General features: G+C 47.5%; 1 protein-coding gene across 1 annotated transcript in view; it reads right to left on the minus strand.

Annotated features, from left to right (window-relative positions):
- SCUBE3 (signal peptide, CUB domain and EGF like domain containing 3) overlaps positions 1-26,496 on the minus strand; it is a 1,482,089-nt gene that overhangs the window by 705,187 nt on the left and 750,406 nt on the right. The window lies entirely within an intron of this gene.

Here is a 26,496-nt window from a genome sequence, read left to right on the forward strand (position 1 = left end):
ACACCCCCTTATACTGCCCCCCCCCCCAATAAAAATGAAAAACGCCTTGTATGGCAGTATTTCCAAAACGGAGCCTCCAGCTGTTGCAAAACAACAACTCCCAGCATTTCCGGACAGCCACTGACTGTCCAGGCATGCTGGGAATTGAGCAACAGCTGGAGGTACCCTGTTTGGGAATCACTGGCGTAGAATACCCCTATGTTCACCCCTATGCAATCCCTAATTTAGTCCTCAAATGCGCATGGTGCTCTCTCACTTCACTCCCAGCATGCACTGACAGACAATGCATGCTGGGAGTTGTAGTTTTGCAACAGCTGGAGGCACACTGGCTGGAAAACCTTGAGTTAGGTTCTATGATTTAACTCAGTATTTTCCAACCAGTGTGCCTCCAGCTGTTGCAAAACTACAACTCCCAGCATGTACTGATTGCGGAAGAGCATGCTGGGAGATGTAGTTATGCAATGGCTGGAGGCACGCAAGTACAACTACCAGCATGCCAAGACAGCCATATGCTGTTCCTGAATGCTGGGAGTTGTAGTTTTGCAAGATTTAGAGGGGTTCAGGTTGTAAATCACTGTCCAGTGGTCTCAAAACTGTGGCCCTCCAGATGTATCAAAACTACAACTCGCAGCATGCCCAGACAGTAAACTGCTGTCTGGGCATGCTGAGAGTTGTAGTTTTGCAACATCTGGAGGGCTACAGTTTGAGACCACTTAGTGATCTACAACCTGAACCCCTCTAAATATTGCAAAACTACAAGTCCCAGTATTTCCACACAGCAAACAGCTGTCTGGGCATGCTGGGAGTTGTAGTTTTGCAACATCTGGAGGGCCACGGTTTAGAGACCACTGTAAACTGTGGCCCTCCGGATGTTGCTAGGCAACAACTCACCTAGCAGGACCCGGAAGTATTGCTGCCGCCGCCGCATGTGGGGGAGGATCGTGAACGGGGATCCGGGATCCAGGTAAGGGACCTCCGGCGCCGACCTTCCCTGGACGGTTCCCCCGTTTTGCCCGGACACCGATAGGTGGGCAAAGCGGGGGAACCGAACTTTAACCCCCCCCTCCCCCGGTCTGCTATCGGTCGGTCGCTCGGCCGACCAATAGCAGGGATAGGAGGGGTGGCACCCCTTCCACCAAACTACTATCCCTTTAGGGGGATCGAGGGTGTCTCGGACACCCCTGATCCCTCTTATTTTCCGGGTCACCAGTGACCCGTATGACCCGGAATCGCGCAGATCGCAAGTCTGAATTGACCTGCGATTTGCGCGCATCGCGGTCATGGGGGGGGTCTCAGGACCCCCCTCGGCGATGTGCCAGGACGCCTGCTCTTAGATAACAGCAGTCATCCCGGCCCGATCACCGCTACCTATGACGCGGCGCTCCCGGAACCCCGCGACGTACATGTTCGGGTGGGAGGGGTGTTAGGAGTAATTAGGGAACATGAGTAAATTTAGAAAATGTATTTAATGACAGGTACTCTTTAACCCCTTAAGGACCTAGGGCGTATGGATACGCCCTGGCTTCCTGGTACTCAAGGTCCCAGGACGTATCCATACGCCCGTGGGAATTTCGGGGACCGGACCAGGGAGACTGCTGATATCTATCAGCAGGCACCCTGCACAAATGCCTAAGGGGGTCAGATCCCCCCCCCCCCATGTTGGCGATCGGCACAAATCGCCGGTGAATTCAAACCGACGATTTGCGCCGATTCCGGGTCATACGGGTCTATGGTGACCTGGAATATAAGGGGGATTGCGGTTGTCTAAGACACCGCCGATCCCCCTGAAGGCATAGGAGTGAGGTGGCAAGGGTGCCACCCCTCCTATCCCTGCTATTGGTCACCAGAAGCGACAACCAATAGCGGATCGGGGGTTAACTTTCGGTTTCCCCCTTCTGCCCACCCACAATGGGGGAAGACAGACAGGGGGAAACAGACAGGGATCGGCGGCAGAAGATCCACTTACCCATCTGGAGGCTGAGGGCGACGGTGATCGGCGGGCGGCGATGTCATGCGGCTGGCTCCCTGGATCCTACGGAAGCCGGTGAGTTGCCTAGCAACATCTGGAGGGTTAAAGTCTGAGACCACTATACAGTGGTCTCTAAACTGTAGCCCTCCAGATGTTGCAAAACTACAACTCCCAGCATGCCCAGACAGCTGTTTGCTGTGTGGGCATGCTGGAATTTGTATTTTTGCAACATCTGGAGAGCAACAGTTTGGAGATCACTGTGCAGTGGATTGTTGATAAACTGCAAATCCCAGCATGCCCAAACAGCTGTCTCAGCATGCTGGGAGTTGTAGCTGCGTACCTCCAGCTGCTGCATAACTACATCTCCCAGCATGCCCTTCGGCGATCAGTACATGCCGGGAGTTGTAGTTTTGCAACGGCTGCAGGCACACTGGTTGGAAAATACTGAGTTAGGTAACAGAACCTAACTGAAGGTTTTCCAACCAGTGTGCCTCCAGCTGTAAAAGTACAACTCCCAACATGCACGGTCAGACAGTACATGCTGGGAGTTGTAGTTTTGAAAAGCTGGAGGTTTGCCCCCCCCCATTGTGAATGTACAGGGTACATTCACACGGGCAGGTTTACAGTAAGTTTGTTGCTTCAAGTTTGGGCTGTGGCAAATTCATAGCCGGAAACTCAGTGTAACCCCCCCAGTGCAAATGTACCCTAAAAACACTACACTAACACATAATAAAGGTTAAAACTCTACATCTACACCCCCTTACACTCCTCTCCCCCCCCCCCCCCTAATAAAAATGAAAAACGTATTGTACGGCAGTGTTTCCAAAACTGAGCCTCCAGCTGTTGCTTGACAACAACTCCCAGCATTTCAGGACAGCCACTGACTGTCCAGGCATGCTGGTAGTTTAGCAACAGCTGGAGGCACCCTATTTGGTAATCACTGGCGTAGAATACCCCTATGTCCACCCCTATGCAATCCCTAAAGTAGTCCTCACATGCACATGGCGCTCTCTCACTTCGGAGCCCTGTCGTATTTCAAGGAAACAGTTTAAGGCCACATATGGGGTATTTCCGTACTCGGGAGAAATTGTACAACAGATTGTGGGGGGCTTTTTCTCCTTTTACCCCTTATGAAAAAGAAAAGTTGGGGGCTACACCAGCCTATTAGTGTAAAAAATGTTTTGCACTAACATGCTGGTGTTGCCCCATACTTTTTTTATTTTCACAAGCGGTAAAAGCAAAAAAAGATCCCCAAAATTTGTAACGCAATTTCTCCTGAGTACGGAAATACCCCATATGTGGGCGTAAAATGCACAACAAGGCTATGTAGTGAGAGCTCATCATGTACATTTGAGGCCTAAATTGGTGATTTGTACAGGGGTGGCTGATTTTACAGCGGTTCTGACATAAACGAAAAAAAATAAATACCCACATGTGACCCCACGTATAGTGAGCCTTAACACCCCATAGGTGTTTGACGAATTTTCATAAAAGTTGGATGGAAAAATGAAGAAAAAAAAAATTTCATTAAAATGCTGGTGTTACCCTAAATTTTTCATTTTCACAAGGGAAAATAGGGGAAAAAAAGCCCCCCAAAATTTGTAACACCATTTCTTCTGAGTAAGAACATACCCCATATGTGGATGTAATGTGCTCTGCTGGCGCACTACAATACTCAGAGGAGGAACGCCATTGGGCTTTTGAAGAGAAAATTTGTCCGGAATTGAAGGCCACGTGTGTTTACAAAGCCCCCATAGTGCCAGAACAATGGAACCCCCCCCCCACATGTGACCCCACTTTGGAAACTACACCCCTCACATAATTTAACAAGGGGTACAGTGAGCATTTACACCCTACAGGTGTCTGACAGATTTTTGGAACAGTGGTCCGTGAAAATGAAAAATTCTATTTTTCATTTGCACAGCCAACTGTTCTAGAGATCTGTCAAACTCCAGTGGGGTGTAAATACTTACTGCACCCCTTATTAAATTCTGTGAGGGTTGTAGTTTCCAAAATGGGGTCACATGTGGTGGGTTCACTGTTCTGGCACCACAGGGGGCTTTGTAAACGCACATGGCCCCTGACTTCCATTCCAAACAAATTCTCTTTCCAAAAGCTCAATGGCGCTCCTTCTCTTCCGAGCATTGTAGTGAGCACTTGACGTCCACACATGGGGTATTTCCATACTCAGAAGAAATGGGGTTACAAATTTGGGGGGTCATTTTCTCCTATTACCCCTTGTAAAATGTTAAATTTTGGGAAAAAACTGCACTTTAGTGAAAAATTTTATTTTTTTTTTCATTTACACATCCGACTTTAACGAAAAGTCGTCAAACACCTGTGGGGTGTTAAGGCTCACTGGACCTCATGTACAGCAAGGTATAGATTGGCCCGGCACTAGCAGGACTAAGGTAGCGATGTCAGTGATAAATAGCTTCGGTGGAGTGCATGTGTAGCCCCGTGCAAATGCCAACAATCGAAGGTGCAAAAGTCCATAAACAGCTGGTATACCAGCTTGAAGAAGCGCTGCTTCCGGCGTGAAACAGTCTGTCCTGGTGCACGTCCCCCGCCTCCCTCTATCCACCTGTGTTTGCTACCTGGAATGCTGCAATAAAGCCTTATTGCCAATGGTGAGTGCAGTCTTGTTCTCTTGATCCGATCACTGGACCTCTTGCTACGTGCCTTGAGGGGTGTAGTTTCTAAAATGGTATGCCATGTGGTGTTTTCTGCTGTTCTGGCACCATAGGGGCTTCCTAAATGTGACATGCCCCCCCAAAAGCCATTTCAGCAAAATTCACTCTCCAAAATCCCATTGTCGCTCCTTCCCTTCCGAGCCCGCCGAGCACTTAACATACACATATGAGGTATTTCCTCACTCGAAAGAAATTGGGTTCCAAATTATGGGGGGCTTTTTCTCTTTTTACCCCTTCTAAATATTCAAAAACTGGGTCTACAAGAACATGCGACTGTAAAAAATGAAGATTTTGAATTTTCTCCTTCACTTTTCTGCTATTCCTGTGAAACACCTAAAGGGTTAACACACTTACTGAAAGTCATTTTGGATACTTTGAGGGGTGCAGTTTTTATAAAGGGGTAATTTATGGGGTATTTCCAATATGAAGTCCCTTCAAATCCACTTCAAAACTGAACTGTCCCTGAAAATTCAGATTTTGAAAATGTTGTGAAAAATTGGAAAATTGCTGCTAAACTTAGAAGCCCTTTGATGTCTTCCAAAAGTAAAAACATGTCAACTTTATGATGCAAACATAAAGCAGATATATTGTACTGTATATACTCGAGTATAAGCCGAGTTTTTCAGCACGATTTTTCGTGCTGAAAACATCCCCCTCGGCTTATACTCGAGTGAACTCTCCATCCTCAGTGGTCTTCAACCTGCGGACCTCCAGATGTTTCAAAACTACAACTCCCAGCAAGGCTTGCTGGGAGTTGTAGTTTTGAAACCTTTGGAGGTCCGCAGGTTGAAGACCACTGCGGCCTTTGACATTATCCAGCCCCCTCTTACCCCCTTTAGTTCTGTACAGTACTCGCCTCCGCTCGGCGCTGGTCCGGTGCTGCAGGACTGTCCGGTGAGGAGGTCGTCTGGTGGGATAGTGGTTCCGGGCTGCTATCTTCACCGGGGGCCTCTTCTCCGCGCTTCGGGCCCGGCCCCAGAATAGTTACGTTGCCTTGACGACGACGCAGAGGTACGTTCATTACCAACGTCCTTCTGCGTCATCGTCAAGGCAACGCCTCTATTCCGGGCCCGAAGCGCGGAGAAGAAGCGCCCCCGGTGAAGATAGCAGCCCGGAACCACTATCCCACCGGACGACCTCCTCACCGGACAGTCCTGCAGCATCGGACCAGCGCCGAGCGGAGGCGAGTACTGTACAGAACTAAAGGGGGTGAGAGGGGGCTGGATGATGTCAAAGGCCGCAGTGGTCTTCAACCTGCGGACCTCCAGAGGTTTCAAAACTACAACTTCCAGCAAGCCCGGACAGCCGATGGCTGCCCGGGCTTGCTGGAAGTTGTAGTTTTGAAACCTCTGGAGGTCCGCAGGTTGAAGACCACTGAGGGCGGATAGTTCACAAGAGGATGATGACAAGAGGATGATGACAAGGGGATGATGAAGGGGGGGTGGGGATGATGACAAGGGGATGATGAAGGGAGGTGGGGATGATGACAGGGGGATGATGACAAGGGGATGATGAAGGGGGGGTGTGGGATGATGACAAGGGGATGATGAAAGGGGGATGATGACAGGATGATGATGATGAGGGTCTGGATGATGACAGGGGGGGATGATGTATTTCCCATCCTAGGCTTATACTCGAGTCAATAACTTTTCCTGGGATTTTGGGGTGAAATTAGGGGCCTCGGCTTATATTCAGGTCGGCTTATACTCGAGTATATACGGTATATGTGAATCAATATTTAATTTATTTGGAATATCCATTTTCCGTATAAGCAGAGAGCTTCAAAGTAAAAAAAAAAATGCAAAATTTTCAATTTTTTCATAAAATTTTTGCATTTTTCACCAAGAAGTTATGCAAATATCGATAAAAGTAGAATATGTCACGAAAAAACAATCTCTGAATCAGAATGAAAAGTAAAAGCATCCCAGAGTTATTAATGTTTAAAGTGACAGTGGTCAGATGTTCAAAAAATGGCCGGTTTCTTAAGGTATAAATGGGCTGGGTCCTTAAGGGGTTAAACTACCTGGGAAGGGAAAAATCACAGTTCCTGTATGATCTCAGTATCAAGGACTAGGGTCGGAGGAAAATCATTACACCACCACCCCCAAAATAGGTAACATGATTGGTTCTGCATTCCTAATATATCTTTTAAGAGCAGAACCAGCACTAAGTAATGAGAGTACCCTGCCTGGTGACAGATAATGTGATTGGTTTTAAGCCAGGTCAGGTACACCACAGAGCAGATGACTAGTGTCTGAGTAATGTGATTACACCATGAGGAAACCAGTAATGTGTCCAGTTCTGTATCATTTGAGGTACACTATGTAGAGGTGTCCTAGGTTTTGAGGAGTAAAGATACACCACCTAGAAATGGGTAACGTGACTGGTTCTGTTGCATGCCTGTTATATAGTGTAGGAGAGGACTAGGCACTAAATAACCCAATGTGACTGCTACAGCATATAAGGGGCAATATAAGAAGTCAAATTACCTGTTTCCAGACAGTGTAATTGGGTGATTCTGAGTCTGGTCCTCTCCTAAAGTATATAAAGGACATGTTAGAGAACCTGGTCTTTTGCTACAATACCAGTAACATTATCCATTCCTAGGCTCTGTATTTGTACCCCTTGGTCACATTACTTGTTCCTTAAAGGGTTACTCAGGTGGAAAACTTTATTTATTTTTAATTTTTTAATCAACTGGTGCCAGAAAGTTAAACATATTTGTAAATTACTTCTATAAACCCCTTAACGACAATTGACGTAAATGTACTACATGGTGCCGTGGTACTTAACGCACCATGGTGTACATTTATGCTCCGCCATGACTGCGAGCACTGGACCGGTGCTCGCGTCGTGCGTGGCAGGTCCCGGCTGCTATCAGCAGCCAGGGACCCGCCGGTATTGGCGGATATCCGCTATCGCGCGGATGTCCGCCATCAACCCTTCAGATGCCGTGATCAATACAGATCATGGCATCTTCGGCAATGCGGTACTTTAAATGGATGATCTGATCGCCCACAGCGCTGCCGCGGGGATCCGTACATCCAGCATGGCGGCCGGAGGTCCCCTCAACTTGCTTCGGCCGTCTCCCGGGGTCTTCTGCTCTGGTCTGAGATCGAGCAGACCTGAGCAGAAAACACTTATCAGTGCTATGCCCTATGCATAGCTCTGAACAGTATTAGCAATCAAAGGATTGCTATAGATAGTCCCCATAGGGGACTATTAAAGTATAAAAACGAAAGTAAGAAAAATAATTTAAAAAATCCCCTCCCCCAATAAAAATGTAAAATCTTTTTTCCCATATTACCCCAATAAAGTGTAAAAAAAAATTGCTGCTTTTTTTCACAAATTTTATTCCCCCCAAAAATGTATAAAACTCATCAATAGAGATACCTATTGTATCTACCTTCTCGACACCAGGCATTCGCGAGGTATGAACAAGAGGTTAGATCTCATTATGACATATTAATTAGGATGTCTTCTAGCCAGGTGCTTGTTGTTCTGCGCATATATTTTTATTCCATCTTTTATAATGTATACCTATGGAGATGTAGATAATTACTGTTGGTATAATTTGTCCTAATAGGTATATATAAAAAAAAAGTATACTGAGTAGTATACGAATTCGGGATGACTCAATATATAATACATGCCTTAAGAGTTCATCCAGAATTTGGAATACTTGCCTATACCAATAATATCACTAATTCGAATAACCTTAGAATTCTGTACATGGTCAGTCTATGTTCACACAGAGTGCGTTTATACAACCAGTATACTAGATTATCCAGGTCTAGTTTTACCATTCACTTTTACTATTTTCCACCTGACCCGTGTTTTCAGGTATTTTACTTGCATGTTGTATTTGTGAATTTAGTCTACGATTAAGCACCTGCGGGTGCGAAACGAGTCAGCCGTTCCTTTACCTGTAACTGTGACTCCATGATAAGAAATAAATCAGCTTTTAAGTGCACCACCAGCGCTGGACATTCTTTTTCTTTGTATTATTGCCGTGAAGCCGGGGCGGGACCGGCAGGTCCGTCTGCGCAGGTGAACTGCATTGGTCGTTGGTGAGAAGTGTGCAGCTTTCTTTGTGTGGATATTCCAGTATAAGTTATCGGCTATTTCAACATGCGTCGGGGACCGGACTGGTATACCTGCTGAAATCATTCAGCAGGCATCCCGACACATCGCCGAGGGGGGTCCTGGGACCCCCCCATGTCGGCGATCGCCGGTCAATTTAGACCGGCGATTTTCTGCGATTCCAGTTCCCACCACTCACCGGGCGGGGACCGGATCGGGATGCCTACAGAAATCATTCAGCAGGCATCCCGTCTCATCCAAAAGGGGATCCTTAGATCCCCCTCATACAGGCGATCGCCGTAGTCCGCCTGTAAATACTCAGTGGCAGTCTGTGGCGCTTCCGGGTCACATGTGACCCCATGACCTGTATAAGGATGATGATCGGTGGTGTAACAGACACCACCAATCATCATCCATACAGTACTGGGGGGCGGCACCGTTGCAATCCCCCAGTACAGCAGTGATTGGGCAGCCATAGTGACCGCACCAATAACTGCAGTATGGGGAGGGGGGAGGTGGGATCAGGAGCTAGCTGTTCCGCTTTGCCCACCATTAGATGTTAGATCTGGTGTGCAGGACGGAGCCCCGTGCCTCCATCTCCCCCCTCATAGCAAAAAAAGTACCCCCTTGCCCCCTTTCTGTGGCCCCCTGGCACAGAAAGCAGTCAGGGAAAGCTTTAGATTAGGTAGGGAAAGTTAGGAGTAAAAAAAATTTTTTTTAATTTTTTGCAGCGTACTATCCGTACGTGTCCGCTGGTCCGTAGCACCTTTTAGCTGCATGACCCCGGCCCTATGGGGTCGCTGTGGTCTGCCGCCATTTTTTTCCTTTTTTTCTTAACGTGCGGCTGGACCCTCTTAGCTATAAAAGAGCAGTCCACCACCGTTGGCTAGCGGCATTTTTATTTTTTGCAATTATAGGCGGTCCGTGCCACCAGTAGCAGGCCTTTACTGTGTGGACTGACGGTACCTCTGTGTGCGGCCTGCCCCGCCGCTGTCAGTGATTAAAAGCATTTTTTTTTGGGGGGGGGGGTTCAGGTGGGTGCATTTTTTCGGGGTTAAGCGTTTAATTAAATTTTTATTAAATTACATTTTTAATTTATTTTTTATTTTATTTTGTGTGTGGGTCTGTGTACGTGCCACCAGCCACTGTTCTGGGCTGAGTGGCCGGACCCCCCTGACTTCTGCTCTCCCTGCCGCCACCAAGCGCTAATCAGTGCACACACCATTGATTAGGTACACTCTTTATTGGCGCAGGGCTATTTTTGCATTAGAAGTCCCTTTTTTTTTAGTTTATATTTTTTCTGTTAGGGCGGGTTTAGTTAGGTTAGGGAGGTATTATCACACCACATGCAGCACATACACAAATAAAGTCTCCCCCCCCCACATATATACACTTCACCCCCCCCCCCCCCCCCATTAGAGTAGGGAAATGGCCCGCAGGGCATTTTCAGCAGAGGAGGCATATGCCATACTTGCCTCCGACACTGAAAGCGACTCAGAGGAGGAGGAAGACCACACCATCCTTATTTCCTCGTCCTTCTCATCATCTAGTTCTGATGATGAACCACCAAGCCAAGCGGGTCCGTGAACCTCCTCTGCTCCTGACCCTGTGCCCCATGCTAGTATGAGCCCCCTGGCGCTCATACTAGTCAAGTTCACATGTGGCCCGTACCGGAGAACTTGTCTGGACTCAGCCAGCGGACCATGAGCCCGTGATTCCATAGCTTGTTGGCGGCTCAGGAATCAAGATTGACATTGTCGGGTTCAGTCAAATTCACTGAAATTGAATTTCAGTTTTTTTTTTTTTTTCAGTGACGACTTTGTCAACCTGATGGTTGAGCAGACGAATCTGTACGCCCAACAGTTCATCGCTGCACACCCGGGCTCACTCTTGGCTAGGCCCAATGGGTGGTTCCCAGTTGATGCGGCCGAAATGAGGACATTTTGGGGCCTCGTGCTGCATATTGGCCTGGTCAAGAAATCCAGTGTCCGGTAATATTGGAGTGGGGACGTCCTTTACCAGACCCCGCTCTACAATATGGCCATAGTACGTCTCCGGTTCGAGGCCATTCGGAAATGTTTGAATTATGCTGATAACATGGCATGTCCCCCCCCCCGAACTGACCCCGCGTATGAAAACCGCCTGTTTAAAATCAGGCCGGTCATCAATCACTTGGGAGGCCAAATTTTGGGAGGTCTATGTCCCTGGAAGTTAGGTCGCTATTGATGAGTCTCTCATCAGCTTTAAGGGGAGACTCAGCTTCCGGCAATACATCCCTACCAAGCGAGCGCCGTATGGCGTGAAGATATATAAACTTTAGAGTACTTCAGGGTACACTTGCAAATTTATGGTGTGTGAGGGAAAAGATTCCCGTATTGAACCCCCAGAATGTTGTTGTCCCCCCACTCTGGGTGTTAGCGGGAAAATCATTTGGGGTCTTTTGCACCCATTGCTACATAAAGGTTACTACCTTTACGTGGATAACTTTTATACTAGTATCCCTCTCTTCACATCCCTCGCTGCCAGATCCACGCTCGCTTGTGGGACAATCCTGAAGAATCAAAGAGGCCTTCCTTCCTATCCCCTGCAGACTCCTATCCCCTGGGGTGAGTCCCGTGCCCTTACCCATGAAAACCTGTTGCTGGTCAGGTATAAGGACAAGAGGGATGTCCTGATGCTCGCCACAATTCATGGGAACGGCAGCACCCCTGTCCCTGTGCGAGGTACCGTGGGACCGGTCCTCGAGCCCGATTGTATTCTGGACTACAATCGGTATATTCGGGGGGGGGGGGGGGTTTGATCTTTGTGATCAAGTCCTCAAGCCATATAATGCCATATGGAAAACAAAGGTATGGTACAAAAAAGTTGCGGTCTACATGGTACAGGTTACCATGTACAACTCTTTTTTGTACTGTCCCAGTACGCTGGCAACACAGGGACATACCTGGAGTTTCAAGAAGAAGTTCTAAAGGCCCTCATCTTTGGTGACCACCAAAGAGCGGGTCAGAGCACCTTTGGAACTGTGGGTCCCCGGATCGTCCCCGGCCAACACTTTCCAGGTAAGGTCCCCAGCACTGGAGAGAAGGGACAATTCCAGAAAATATGCAGTGTGTGTAACAAGAGGGGGATTCGTAAGGACACCACCACTCAATGTGACACTTGCCCCGAACATCCGGGCCTCTGCATTAAGGATTGCTTCAAGGAGTATTTGTATCCTTTCACCTGATTTTCATTCCCCAAAATTCGACTCCATTGTACCAGTCCAGAGTACATGGTCTTCCAAATGCTCTCTCCTCACCTGAGCGGGGTGCGCATTTGAGGTAACAGGTTAAGGACGACCACACACATCACATTCCCAGAATGATGATTCAGAGCATAGGGTTTGGAGCGGGCATCATTTTTACTTCTGGCTATACTCTGGGTCATCATTCTGGGAATTGGCATATCAGTATTCAAATTTCAATTTTCATCCCCCTCCCCCATAGTACCCTTCATCCATTCCTGGAAAATAAAATTAGGGAACACCCATCTGTTCCAAATGTCCACTTCACCCTTATACACCTTCCCTAGGGTGTGTACTTTTTGTAATAGGCTCACATATGGGTGTTCCTTTCTTGTATTTTCCTCTGAATGTATGTAACTGTTAGGTCCGTAAGAAACATCGGCCTCAAATGCGAAGAGTTCTCGCTTATGAGCTCTGTCGTATTTCCAGGCGATAATTCAGAGTTACATGTTAGTAGTTCCCAGAAAGATGAAGCAGAGTATAGGTTGAAAATTGCAGTTTTCAAAAGCTACCCTTCATCCATTCCTGGAAAATTTTTTTAGGAAACACCCATGTGTTCAAAAATGTCCTCTTTAGCTGTATAACCCATTCCTCAGGGTGGGTACTTTCTGTAATAGTGTCACATGTGGGTGTTTGATTTTTGTATTTTCCTCTGAATGTATGTAACCGTCAGCTACTGATATGCCGTAGGCCTCAAATGCAAACTGACCTCTAGGACTTCTGAGCCTTGTTGTGCGTCCGTCCAACACATTACCCCATATGTGGATGTGTTTCCATAGTCAGGAGAAAAAGCTCTCCAAAATTTGTAATCCAGTTACTCCAATTACCCCTTGTGAAAATGTAAAAATTTGGGTAACCCCAGCATTTTAGTGGAAAAAAAATCTTTTTTCTCTGACGCTCTTCATTGGGGGACACCTAACTGATGGGTATATGCTCTTGCCACTAGGAGGCGCTGACACTAGGGAAAAAAAAAAGTAATCTCCTCCCTGGCAGGATATACCCGCCCACCTGAGTTAATACGTTTTAGCTAGTGTCAGCAAGGAGGCAAGACACAGGTCCGGGAGCTCCCCAGACCTGATCTTTTTTATTATTTTCTAGTAAGGGCTGTTTAGTTAGATTCTTTACTCCCTTTTATTTCCTCTTTTTCAGGTGGGGGTTCACTGTTCCCCCATTTGCAGCTAAGGGGCACAGGCATTAGGGATGTACTGATAACCCCTTCCCGCCAGCACCTGGGGTTGCACCTCATGGGTCCAGGTCCCTGCTCGTCCTGTCTGTCTCAGCATGACGTGATGCAGGTGACTAAAAAGCTGGCTGAAGACATCTTGAGGTGAGTATGTAAAGCGTCTGAGGTGAGTATACATCACCCCCCTTCCCTCCCTCTCCCCTGGCGGTACGAGCAGAGGTATTATGCCCCTATTTCTGGGGCTATTTTTGGGAGTCCGGACAGTGAGGGGTTAACACTTGCTATTTTTTCATGCAGCCTCTGCCGCATCTATTGGGCTCAGGGGGGGGGGTTGCCAGCACAGGCGGTATTTTTTTTACAAGGGGGTGTGGGGATCCTTTAACTTACGGCTCGTCCCGCTGGGGGAACCATGGCGGCACATAGCTCCGCCCTTCTTCCCCTGATTCCTGCGCAAGACGGGAGGTTAGACAGCTCCTCCTCTCCAGCTCGCGTGCTGCTGGGGTTTATTTTCAGTGAGGCATTCACCTCACGGCTGCGGTGTCTAGCTCCACCCCCCTCCCCCCCCCCCAAGCAAACCAGTGACAAACGTGACACATGCAGTGAATGGTGAACACGTGAATAAAGTGATAAACACACAGTTATGGGGAATAAAAAACATTATTATTGGAATACATTTCAATATAGAAATAAATAACCACCATGAATGAACATTGTAAAATAAGAATGTATGTGTATGTATGTTGGAGTGAATGGGGGAAATTTATCAAAACCTGTGCAGGGGACGAGTGGTGTAGTTGCCCATAGCAACCAATCAGATCACTTCTTTCATTTTAAAAGAGGCCTGTGAAAAATGAAAGAAGCGATCTGATTGGTTGCTATGGTCAACTGGCCAACTTTTCCTCTACACAGGTTTTGATAAATCTCCCCCAATGTGTGTAAATAAAATAGGGGAATGGTCAAATGAAAAATTAATGAAATGTATGAGTAAATATGTATGAACTTAAATGTGAAAAATAGTAGATTCGTATTACAGATGATGATGATGATAATTAATATAAATGTGAATAAGAATAAAATGGAATGTCAATAATAAAATTAAAGATGATAATATTAATAAAGAAATGATACAAAAATGATGACAAAAAAATATATATACGGTAAATAAATGAAAAAAATAAAAATAAACACATGAAAGAAGGGGAGGTTTTTTTTTTTTTATAAGTGTGTGTATGTATAAACACACCACCACATAAATACGTATGTATGTATATACATACACCCCCACATAAATACAAAAATGGTTATTTATGTGGTGGTGTGTGTATATACATACATACGTATTAATGCGGTGGTGTGTTTATTTACATACACACACTTATCAAAAAACAGCCCCCTCCCCTTCTTTCACGTTTTTTATTTTTTCATTATTTTTGTATCATTTCTTTATTAATATCATTATCATCTTAAATTTTATTGACATTCCATTTTATTCTTATTCACATTTATATTATCTGTAATACGAATCCACTATTTTTTACATTTAAGTTCACTCATACATTCCATTCATTTTTCATTTGTCCATTCCCTTATTTTATTTGCACACATTCACTCATTCACTCCAACATACATACATTCTTATTTAACAATGTTCATTCATGGTGGTTATTTATTTCTATATTGAAATGTCTTCCAATAATAATTAATGTTTTTGTTCCCCATCACTGTGTGTTTATTCACGTGTTCACCATTCACTGCATGGGTCACATTTGTCACTGGTTTGCTTGCACTCACTTATTTGCATGCTTTTACTACGATACCCTTTGCCTCTCACTGCGCATGCGCATCTGCTGAGACTATCTGGCATTTGGTGCGCAGCAGCAAAGCCTGCCCCATGACCGGACGTGCGCGTTTGCGCGCAGGTATGTCATCGCGCTCGGCGTCATCACATGACCGGAAGGTCGGGTGACGCCGGCGGTGAACCAGAAGTACTAATACGCACTCCTGAACACGGATGGCCGCCATGCATAATCCTACCAGGTATTTATGTTGTCTATCACCTATTGGATATAACACTATTAGACAGGGGAGGCGCTTTAGATGTGTAAAGGAGGAGGGTATGATGATCATGTTTCCCATTTGTTGGCCATGTTGTCTATCTTTGAGAGTTCCACCTGATTGGTGTCTCTCACCTATTTAAGATCTGAAGATTTGACTATTAGTCACGCCTCTGAGGAAGCACTTTGGGGTTTGGTGGGTAAGGTCTGGCACGCCATTTGCTTTTTGGATCATCCATCTTGTATTACATTTCTTTTGTGGTGGTGTGAGGTTTAACTGCTCGTCCTTGGCTCAGGCATCTGCTTGACCATTCAGAGATATATATTCCAGCCCACACTGCTATTATAGCTTCATATACCTAGCCATTTTGTCAGATCTTGGACCCACTCTATTCTCTGCTGTATCCTGGTGCCTTTTTTCTTTGTCTTTCAACTTTTACACTGTTTTATGTTCCCAATATTTTTTTTATCATGTCTTTTAATGTATGATTTAATCAAGTTTACATTTATTATACTAAATGAATAATCCTGTGCATTAATTCTTTTTTCGGTGTTTATGGTTTCCTACAACACCTGTCATGCATCAAACGGCTGATGTATCTGCGGTTGGAGTCCCACTGTGGTGCGAGGTGCCGACGGAATGACTCGTTGTCTACTATGGGCCCATACCAGTAAAGCCAGACAGTTGTCTGCATGGTTTCCCACACCGCCTGTCACCCATCACTCGGCTGACATCTCTGCGGTTGGAGTTCCGGTACCCCACTGCGGTGCGAGGTGCCGGCGGAATCACTCATTGTCTACTATGGACCCAAACCAGTAAGCCAGACAGTTGTCTGCATGGTTTCCTACACCTCCTGTCACCCATCACTCGGTTGACGTCTCTGTGGTTGGAGTTCCGGTACACCACTGCGGTGCAAGGTGCCGATGGATTGACTCACCTTAACACCTGTGAGGTGTTGTTACGCCGAGCGCTCCGGGTCCCCGCTCCTCCCCGGAGCGCTCGCTACACTCTCCCCACTGCAGCGCTCCGGTCAGATCCACTGACCCGGGGCGCTGCAATTCCGCTTCCAGCCGGGATGCGATTCGCGATGCGGGTAGCGCCCGCTCGCGATGCGCACCCCGGCTCCCGTACCTGACTCGCTCTCCCTCGGTCCTGTCCCGGCGCGCGCGGCCCCGCTCCCTAGGGCGCGCGCGCGCCGGGTCTTTGCGATTTAAAGGGCCACTGCGCCGCTGATTGGCGCAGTGATTCCAATTAGTGTGTTCACCTGTGCACTTCCCTATATCACCTCACTTCCCCTGCACTCCCTTGCCGGATCTTGTTGCCATCGTGCCAGTGAAAGCGTTCCTTGTGTGTTCCTAGCCTGTGTTCCAGACCTCCTGCCGTTGCCCCTGACTACGATCCTTGCTGCCTGCCCCGACCTTCTGCTACGTCCGACCTTGCTTCTGTCTACTCCCTTGTACCGCGCCTATCTTCAGCAGTCAGAGAGGTTGAGCCGTTGCTAGTGGATACGACCTGGTCACTACCGCCGCAGCAAGTCCATCCCGCTTTGCGGCGGGCTCTGGTGAAAACCAGTAGTGACTTAGAACCGATCCACTAGCACGGTCCACGCCAATCCCTCTCTGGCACAGAGGATCCACTACCTGCCAGCCAGCATCGTGACAGTAGATCCGGCCATGGATCCCGCTGAAGTTCCTCTGCCAGTTGTCGCTGACCTCACCACGGTGGTCGCCCAGCAGTCACAACAGATAGCGCAACAAGGCCAACAGCTGTCTCAACTGACCGATATGCTACAGCAGTTACTACCACAGCTTCAGCAATCATCTCCTCCGCCAGCTCCTGCACCTCCTCCGCAGCGAGTGGCCGCCTCTGGTCTACGCCTATCCTTGCCGGATAAATTTGATGGGGACTCTAAGTTTTGCCGTGGCTTTCTTTCCCAATGTTCCCTGCACCTGGAGATGATGTCGGACCAGTTTCCCACTGAAAGGTCTAAGGTGGCTTTCGTAGTCAGCCTTCTGTCTGGAAAAGCCCTGTCTTGGGCCACACCGCTCTGGGACCGCAATGACCCCGTCACTGCCTCTGTACACTCCTTCTTCTCGGAAATCCGAAGTGTCTTTGAGGAACCTGCCCGAGCCTCTTCTGCTGAGACTGCCCTGTTGAACCTGGTCCAGGGTAATTCTTCCGTTGGCGAGTATGCCGTACAATTCCGTACTCTTGCTTCAGAATTATCCTGGAATAATGAGGCCCTCTGCGCGACCTTTAAAAAAGGCCTATCCAGCAACATTAAAGATGTTCTGGCCGCACGAGAAATCCCTGCTAATCTACATGAACTCATTCACCTAGCCACTCGCATTGACATGCGTTTTTCCGAAAGGCGTCAGGAGCTCCGCCAAGATATGGACTCTGTTCGCACGAGGCGTTTCTTCTCCTCGGCTCCTCTCTCCTCTGGTCCCCTGCAATCCGTTCCTGTGCCTCCCGCCGTGGAGGCTATGCAGGTCGACCGGTCTCGCCTGACACCTCAAGAGAGGACACGACGCCGCATGGAGAATCTCTGCCTGTACTGTGCTAGTACCGAACACTTCCTGAGGGATTGTCCTATCCGTCCTCCCCGCCTGGAAAAACGTACGCTGACTCCGCACAAAGGTGAGACAGTCCTTGATGTCTACTCTGCTTCTCCACGCCTTACTGTGCCTGTGCGGATGTCTGCCTCTGCCTTCTCCTTCTCTACTATGGCCTTCTTGGACTCTGGATCTGCAGGAAATTTTATTTTGGCCTCTCTCGTCAACAGGTTCAACATCCCAGTGACCAGTCTCGCCAGACCCCTTTACATCAATTGTGTAAACAATGAAAGATTGGACTGTACCATACGTTTCCGCACGGAGCCCCTTCTAATGTGCATCGGATCTCATCACGAGAGGATTGAACTTTTGGTCCTCCCCAATTGCACTTCTGAAATTCTCCTTGGACTTCCCTGGCTTCAACTTCATTCCCCAACCCTGGATTGGTCCACTGGGGAGATCAAGAGTTGGGGGCCCTCTTGTTCCAAGGACTGTCTAAAACCGGTTCCCAGTAACCCTTGCCGTGACTCTGTGGTTCCTCCAGTAACCGGTCTCCCTAAGGCCTATATGGACTTTGCGGATGTTTTCTGCAAAAAACAAGCTGAGACTCTACCTCCTCACAGGCCTTATGATTGTCCTATCGACCTCCTCCCGGGCACTACTCCACCCCGGGGCAGAATTTATCCTCTGTCCGCCCCAGAGACTCTTGCCATGTCTGAATACGTCCAGGAAAATTTAAAAAAGGGCTTTATCCGTAAATCCTCCTCTCCTGCCGGAGCCGGATTTTTCTTTGTGTCCAAAAAAGATGGCTCCCTACGTCCTTGCATTGACTACCGCGGTCTTAATAAAATCACGGTTAAGAACCGCTACCCCTTACCCCTCATCTCTGAACTCTTTGATCGCCTCCAAGGTGCCCACATCTTTACTAAACTGGACTTAAGAGGTGCTTATAATCTCATCCGCATCAGAGAGGGGGATGAATGGAAAACGGCATTTAACACCAGAGATGGACACTTTGAGTATCTGGTCATGCCCTTTGGCCTGTGCAACGCCCCTGCCGTCTTCCAAGACTTTGTTAATGAAATTTTTCGTGATCTTTTATACTCCTGTGTTGTTGTATATCTGGACGATATCCTAATTTTTTCTGCCAATCTAGAAGAACACCGCCAGCATGTCCGTATGGTTCTTCAGAGACTTCGTGACAATCAACTCTATGCCAAAATTGAGAAATGTCTGTTTGAATGCCAATCTCTTCCTTTTCTAGGATACTTGGTCTCTGGCCAGGGACTACAAATGGATCCAGACAAACTCTCTGCCGTCTTAGATTGGCCACGCCCCTCCGGACTCCGTGCTATCCAACGCTTTTTGGGGTTCGCCAATTATTACAGGCAATTTATTCCACATTTTTCTACCGTTGTGGCTCCTATCGTGGCTTTAACCAAAAAAAATGCCGATCCCAAGTCTTGGCCTCCTCAAGCGGAAGACGCCTTTAAACGACTCAAGTCTGCCTTTTCTTCGGCTCCCGTGCTCTCCAGACCTGACCCTTCCAAACCCTTCCTATTGGAGGTTGATGCCTCCTCAGTGGGAGCTGGAGCTGTTCTTCTACAAAAAAATTCTTCCGGGCATGCTGTCACTTGTGGTTTTTTTTCTAGGACCTTCTCTCCGGCGGAGAGGAACTACTCCATCGGGGATCGAGAGCTTCTAGCCATCAAATTAGCACTTGAGGAATGGAGGCATCTGCTGGAGGGATCAAGATTTCCAGTTATTATTTACACTGATCACAAGAACCTCTCCTACCTCCAGTCTACCCAACGGCTGAATCCTCGCCAGGCCCGGTGGTCTCTGTTCTTTGCCCGATTTAATTTTGAAATTCACTTTCGGCCTGCCGATAAGAACATTAGGGCCGATGCTCTCTCTCGTTCCTCGGATGCCTCGGAAGTTGAACTCTCTCCGCAACACATCATTCTTCCTGACTGCCTGATTTCCACTTCTCCAGCCTCCATCAGGCAAACTCCTCCAGGAAAGACCTTTGTTTCTCCACGCCAACGCCTCGGAATCCTCAAATGGGGTCACTCCTCCCATCTCGCAGGTCATGTGGGCATCAAGAAATCTGTGCAACTCATCTCCCGCTTCTATTGGTGGCCGACTCTGGAGACGGATGTTGTGGACTTTGTGCGAGCCTGCACTATCTGTGCCCGGGATAAGACTCCTCGCCAGAAGCCCGCTGGTTTTCTTCATCCCCTGCCTGTCCCCGAACAGCCTTGGTCTCTGATTGGTATGGATTTTATTACTGATTTACCCCCTTCCCGTGGCAACACTGTTATTTGGGTGGTCGTTGATCGATTCTCCAAAATGGCACATTTCATCCCTCTTCCTGGTCTTCCTTCAGCGCCTCAGTTGGCTAAACAATTTTTTGTACACATTTTTCGTCTTCACGGGTTGCCTACGCAGATCGTCTCGGATAGAGGCGTCCAATTCGTGTCTAAATTCTGGAGGGCTCTCTGTAAACAACTCAAGATTAAATTAAATTTTTCTTCTGCATATCATCCCCAATCCAATGGACAAGTAGAAAGAATTAACCAGGTCTTGGGTGATTATTTACGACATTTTGTTTCCTCCCGCCAGGATGACTGGGCAGATCTCCTTCCATGGGCCGAATTCTCGTATAACTTCAGAGTCTCTGAATCTTCCTCCAAATCCCCATTTTTCGTGGTGTACGGCCGTCACCCTCTTCCCCCCCTCCCTACCCCCTTGCCCTCTGGTCTGCCCGCTGTGGATGAAATTTCTCGTGACCTTTCCATCATATGGAGAGAGACCCAAAATTCTCTCTTACAGGCTTCATCACGCATGAAGAAGTTCGCGGATAAGAAAAGAAGAGCTCCTCCCATTTTTTCCCCTGGAGACAAGGTATGGCTCTCCGCTAAATATGTCCGCTTCCGTGTCCCTAGCTACAAGTTGGGACCACGCTATCTTGGTCCTTTCAAAATTTTGTGTCAGATTAATCCTGTCTCTTACAAACTTCTTCTTCCTCCTTCTCTTCGTATTCCTAATGCCTTTCACGTTTCTCTTCTTAAACCACTCATCATCAACCGTTTCTCTCCCAAATCTGTTCCTCCCACTCCTGTTTCCGGCTCCTCGGACATCTTCTCCGTCAAAGAGATTCTAGCATCTAAAAAGGTCAGAGGGAAAACCTTTTTTTTAGTGGATTGGGAGGGTTGTGGTCCAGAAGAGAGATCCTGGGAACCTGAGGACAACATCCTAGACAAAAGTCTGCTCCTCAGGTTCTCAGGCTCTAAGAAGAGGGGGAGACCCAAGGGGGGGGGTACTGTTACGCCGAGCGCTCCGGGTCCCCGCTCCTCCCCGGAGCGCTCGCTACACTCTCCCCACTGCAGCGCTCCGGTCAGATCCACTGACCCGGGGCGCTGCAATTCCGCTTCCAGCCGGGATGCGATTCGCGATGCGGGTAGCGCCCGCTCGCGATGCGCACCCCGGCTCCCGTACCTGACTCGCTCTCCCTCGGTCCTGTCCCGGCGCGCGCGGCCCCGCTCCCTAGGGCGCGCGCGCGCCGGGTCTTTGCGATTTAAAGGGCCACTGCGCCGCTGATTGGCGCAGTGATTCCAATTAGTGTGTTCACCTGTGCACTTCCCTATATCACCTCACTTCCCCTGCACTCCCTTGCCGGATCTTGTTGCCATCGTGCCAGTGAAAGCGTTCCTTGTGTGTTCCTAGCCTGTGTTCCAGACCTCCTGCCGTTGCCCCTGACTACGATCCTTGCTGCCTGCCCCGACCTTCTGCTACGTCCGACCTTGCTTCTGTCTACTCCCTTGTACCGCGCCTATCTTCAGCAGTCAGAGAGGTTGAGCCGTTGCTAGTGGATACGACCTGGTCACTACCGCCGCAGCAAGTCCATCCCGCTTTGCGGCGGGCTCTGGTGAAAACCAGTAGTGACTTAGAACCGATCCACTAGCACGGTCCACGCCAATCCCTCTCTGGCACAGAGGATCCACTACCTGCCAGCCGGCATCGTGACAGGTGTTAAGGCTCAATGTTACGTTCCTTGAGGGGTGTAGTTTCAAAAATAGTATGCCATTTTTTTGCTGTTCTGGCACCATGGGGGCTTCCAAAATTCAACATGGCCCCCAAAAACCATGACTGCAAAATTTGTTTTCAAATATCTTAGTGGCTCTTTCCCTCTTGAGTCGTGTTGTGAGCACACAGAGCTTTTTATGTCAACATATGAGGTATTTCCATACCTACAAATTATATTTTTTTCACCTAATACCACTTTTAAAGATGACAAAAATGGGGCTACAAGAACATGTTAGTGTAAAAAAATGCAGATTTTGACTTATCTTTGCTGCTATTCTTGTGAAACACCAAAAGGGTTAACAAACTTTCTGAATGTTATTTTGAATACTTTGAGGGGTGTAGTTTCTATAATGGGCTAAATTATGGGGTATTTCTCACAGAAAGACCCCTCAAATCCACTTCAAACTTAACTTGTCCCTGAAAAATTCAGATTTTTACATTTTTCATGAAAATTTTGAAAATGGCTGCTATACTTTGAAGCCCTCTGATGTCTTTCAAATGTAAAAAGATGTCAACTTCATGGTGTCAACATAAAGTAGACATATTGTATTTGTGAATCAATATAAAAAAAAATTGGATTATCCATTTTTCTTTACAAGGAGAGAGTTTCAAAGTTAGAAAAATGCTAAATTTTCTAAATTTTATTGAAATTTGGGGATTTTTTTACCAAGAAAGGATGCAAGTAATGACAAAAAATTACCACTGTTAAATTAGAATATTTCACGAAAAAACAGTCTCTGAATCAGAATAATCGGATAAAGCATCTCAGAGTTATTAAAGGGGTTATCCACCATAAGGGGATTTTAGTACGTACCTGGCAGACAGTAATGGACATGCTTAGGTAGGATCTGCGCTTGTCTTGGGCTAAATGGCTATGCTGTGAGATTACCATAACACTGTGGCTAGCTTTCTGTGAACTTGTATTTCCTGTTTTCAGTTTTCTTGTTTGCCTACAAATCCCATGATATAATTTTCCTCCTTCCCACACATCAGCTACCCCACCCATTGAAAACATTAATGAGCTGCAGACCTGTGGTCTTCAATCAGGATGCCTACAGCTGTTGCATTAGTTGCAGATTGATCCCTCCACCCATTGAAGCAGACAGCAGTCATTTTGTATGCTGTTAAAAATAAATAAATAGTGGGGTGAAAATCACATAAGAATTGTGAGAAAACCGTCACACACGTACAGACACTATATTATGAAATACACTAACCTTACAGCCCCTGTAGCATAGTCAAATAAAAAAAATTCCCGGAATACCCCTTTAATGCATAAAGTGACAGTGGTCAGAATTGCAAAAAAGGGCTCCGTCCTTAACCCCTTAAGGACATAGGGCGTATCCATACGCCCCCGTTTCCAAGTCCTTAAGGACCGAGGGCGTATGGATACGCCCTGAGCATTTCCGGCCCCCACCGCTAGCCGGAGGGGAGCCGGAGCCAGATGCCTGCTGAAATCGTTCAGCAGGCATCCCGGCATATCGCCCAGGAGGGTCATTATGTCCCCCCATGTCGGCGATTGCCGCAGATCGCTGGACAATTCAGTCCAGCGATCTGCGGCGGATTCCGGGTCAATCGGGTCTCCAGTGACCCGATGACCCGGAATTACTGGCTGATCGGGGCCGTCAGAGACTGCAGGAGTGAGAGTCTGCAGGAGTGAGGTGGCACTGGTGCCACCTCACGATCGCCCTGATTCGTCGACCGGATTACCGGCCGACCAATCAGGGCGCCTGCTGCGGGTGTCACTCCCGCAACCCGCTCCGCCCCTCTTCCGGAGGACGTGAGCGGGTGCGGGAAGACGACCCCCGGTGCTGGGGACCCCGGTCCCCGGCGTCCCTGTTGGGATCGGGGCCCCAGGAGCGACGGCGGCGGCGAGGGACTGGCCTGTGCGGCGGCATCGTGGAGCAGCAGTTGGAGGTGAGTGACAGCCTCCTGCTGTTGCTTAGCAACAGCTCCCAGCATGCAACAAGGGCTGGGAGCTGTAGTTATGCAACAGCAGGGGGCAGACCACCACAACTCCCAGCATGTCCTTATGGGCATGCTGGGACTTGTAGTTTTGCAACAGCTGGAGGCACATTCTTTCTATGGAAAAGTGTACCTTCAGCTGTTGTGTAACTACAACTCCCAGCTTGCACAATCAGCTAAAGTGCATGCTGGGAGTTGTAGTGGTGCATCTGGTGGTTGCATAACTACAACTCCCAGCATGCCCGTTGGCTGTCGGTAACTGCTGAGAGTTGTAGTTTTGCAACAGCTGAAGGCACACTGAGTTAAGTAGTAAACCAGTGTGTCTCCAGCTGTTGCATAACTACAATCCCCAGCATCCCCAGCCAATGTAGTATGCCTCCGGCTGTTGCATAACTACAAGACCCAGCATGCCCTTCCGCTGTCCGTACATGTTGGGGGTTGTAGCTTTTGCAACAGCTGAAGGCACACTGGTTGCAAAACACTGAGTTTGTTACCAAACTCGGTGTTTCACAACCTGTGTGTCTCCAGCTGTTGCAAAACTACAACTCACAGCATGCACTGATAGACCGTACATGCTGGGAGTTGTAGTTTTGCAACAGCTGGATGTTTCCCCCCCCCCCCCAATGTGAACGTACAGGGTACACTCACATGGGCGGAGGATTACAGTAAGTATCCGGCTGCAAGTTTGAGCTGCGGCAAATTTTCTGTCGCAGCTCAAACTGCCAGCGAGAAACTACTGTGAACCCCCCGCCCGTGCGACTGTACCCTAAAAACACTACACTAACACTAAATAAAATAAAAAGTAAAAAACACTACATATACACATACCCCTACACAGCCCCCCTCCCCAATAAAAATTAAAAACGTCTGGTACGTCACTGTTTCCAAAACGGAGCCTCCAGCGGTTGCAAAATTACAACTCCCAGCATGCACTGATAGACCGTACATGCTGGGAGTTGTAGTTTTGCAACAGCTGGATGTTCCCCCCCCCAATGTGAACGTACAGGGTACACTCACATGGGCGAAGGATTACAGTAAGTATCCGGCTGCAAGTTTGAGGTGCGGCAAATTTTCTGCTGCAGCTCAAGCTGCCAGCGAGAAACTACTGTGAACCCCCGCCCGTGTGACTGTACCCTAAAAACACTACACTACACTACCACAAAATAAAATAAAAAGTAAAAAACACTACATATACACATACCCCTACGCAGCCCCCCTCCCCTCCCCAATAAAAATGAAAAACGTCTGGTACGCCACTGTTTCCAAAACAGAGCCTCCAGCTGTTGCAAAACAACTACTCCCAGTATTGCCAGATAGCCACTGACTGTCCAGGCATGCTGGGAGTTTTACAACAGCTGGAGGCACCCTGTTTGGGAATCACTGGCGTAGAATACCACTATGTCCACCCCTATGCAATCCCTAATTTAGGCCTCAAATGCGCATGGCGCTCTCACTTTGGAGCCCTGTCGTATTTCAAGGCAACAGTTTAGGGCCACATATGGGGTATCGCCGTACTCGGGAGAAATTGGGCATCAAATTTTGTGGGGTATTTTCTGCTATTACCCTTTTTAAAAATGTAAAATTTTTGGGAAAACAAGCATTTTAGGTAAAAAAAAATTTTTTTTTTTACATATACAAAAGTCATGAAACACCTGTGGGGTATAAAGGTTCACTCAACCCCTTGTTACGTTCCCCGAGGGGTCTAGTTTCCAAAATGGTATGCCATGTGGTTTTTTTTTTGCTGTTCTGGCACCATAGGGGCTTCCTAAATGCGGCATGCCCCCAGAGCAAAATTTGCTTTCAAAAAGCCAAATGTGACTCCTTCTCTTCTGAGACCTGTAGTGCGCCAGCAGAGCACTTTTCACCCCCATATGGGGTGTTTTCTGAATCGGGAGAAATTGGGCTTCAAATTTTGGGGGGTATTTTCTGCTATTACCCTTTTTAAAAATGTAAAAATTTTGGGAAAACAAGCATTTTAGGTAAAAAAAAATAATTTTTTTAAACATATACAAAAGTCATGAAACACCTGTGGGGTATAAAGGTTCACTTAACCCCTTGTTACGTTCCCCGAGGGGTCTAGTTTCCAAAATGGTATGCCATGTTGTTTTTTTTTGCTGTTCTGGCACCATAGGGGCTTCCTAAATGCGGCATGCCCCCAGAGCAAAATTTGCTTTCAAAAAGCCAAATGTGACTCCTTCTCTTCTGAGACCTGTAGTGCGCCAGCAGAGCACTTTTCACCCCCATATGGGGTGTTTTCTGAATCGGGAGAAATTGGGCTTCAAATTTTGGGGGGTATTTTCTGCTATTTCCCTTTTTAAAAATGTAAAAATTTTGGGAAACCAAGCATATTAGGTAAAAAAAAAAAAAAAATTTCATCAAAAAAAAAGGATGCAAGTTACCATAAAATTTTACCACTAAGTTAAAGTAGAATATGTCACGAAAAAACAATCTCGGAATCAGAATGATAACTAATAGCATTCCAGAGTTATTAATGTTTAAAGTGACAGTGGTCAGAATTGCAAAAAACGCTCCGGTCCTTAAGGTGAAAAAGGGCTCGGTCCTTAAGGGGTTAAAGGGGTACTCCGGTGAAAACCTTTTTTCTTTTAAATCAATTGGTGACA

Source organism: Hyla sarda, chromosome 2, assembly GCF_029499605.1.
Source record: "Hyla sarda isolate aHylSar1 chromosome 2, aHylSar1.hap1, whole genome shotgun sequence".
Taxonomy (NCBI): Eukaryota; Metazoa; Chordata; class Amphibia; order Anura; family Hylidae; genus Hyla; species Hyla sarda.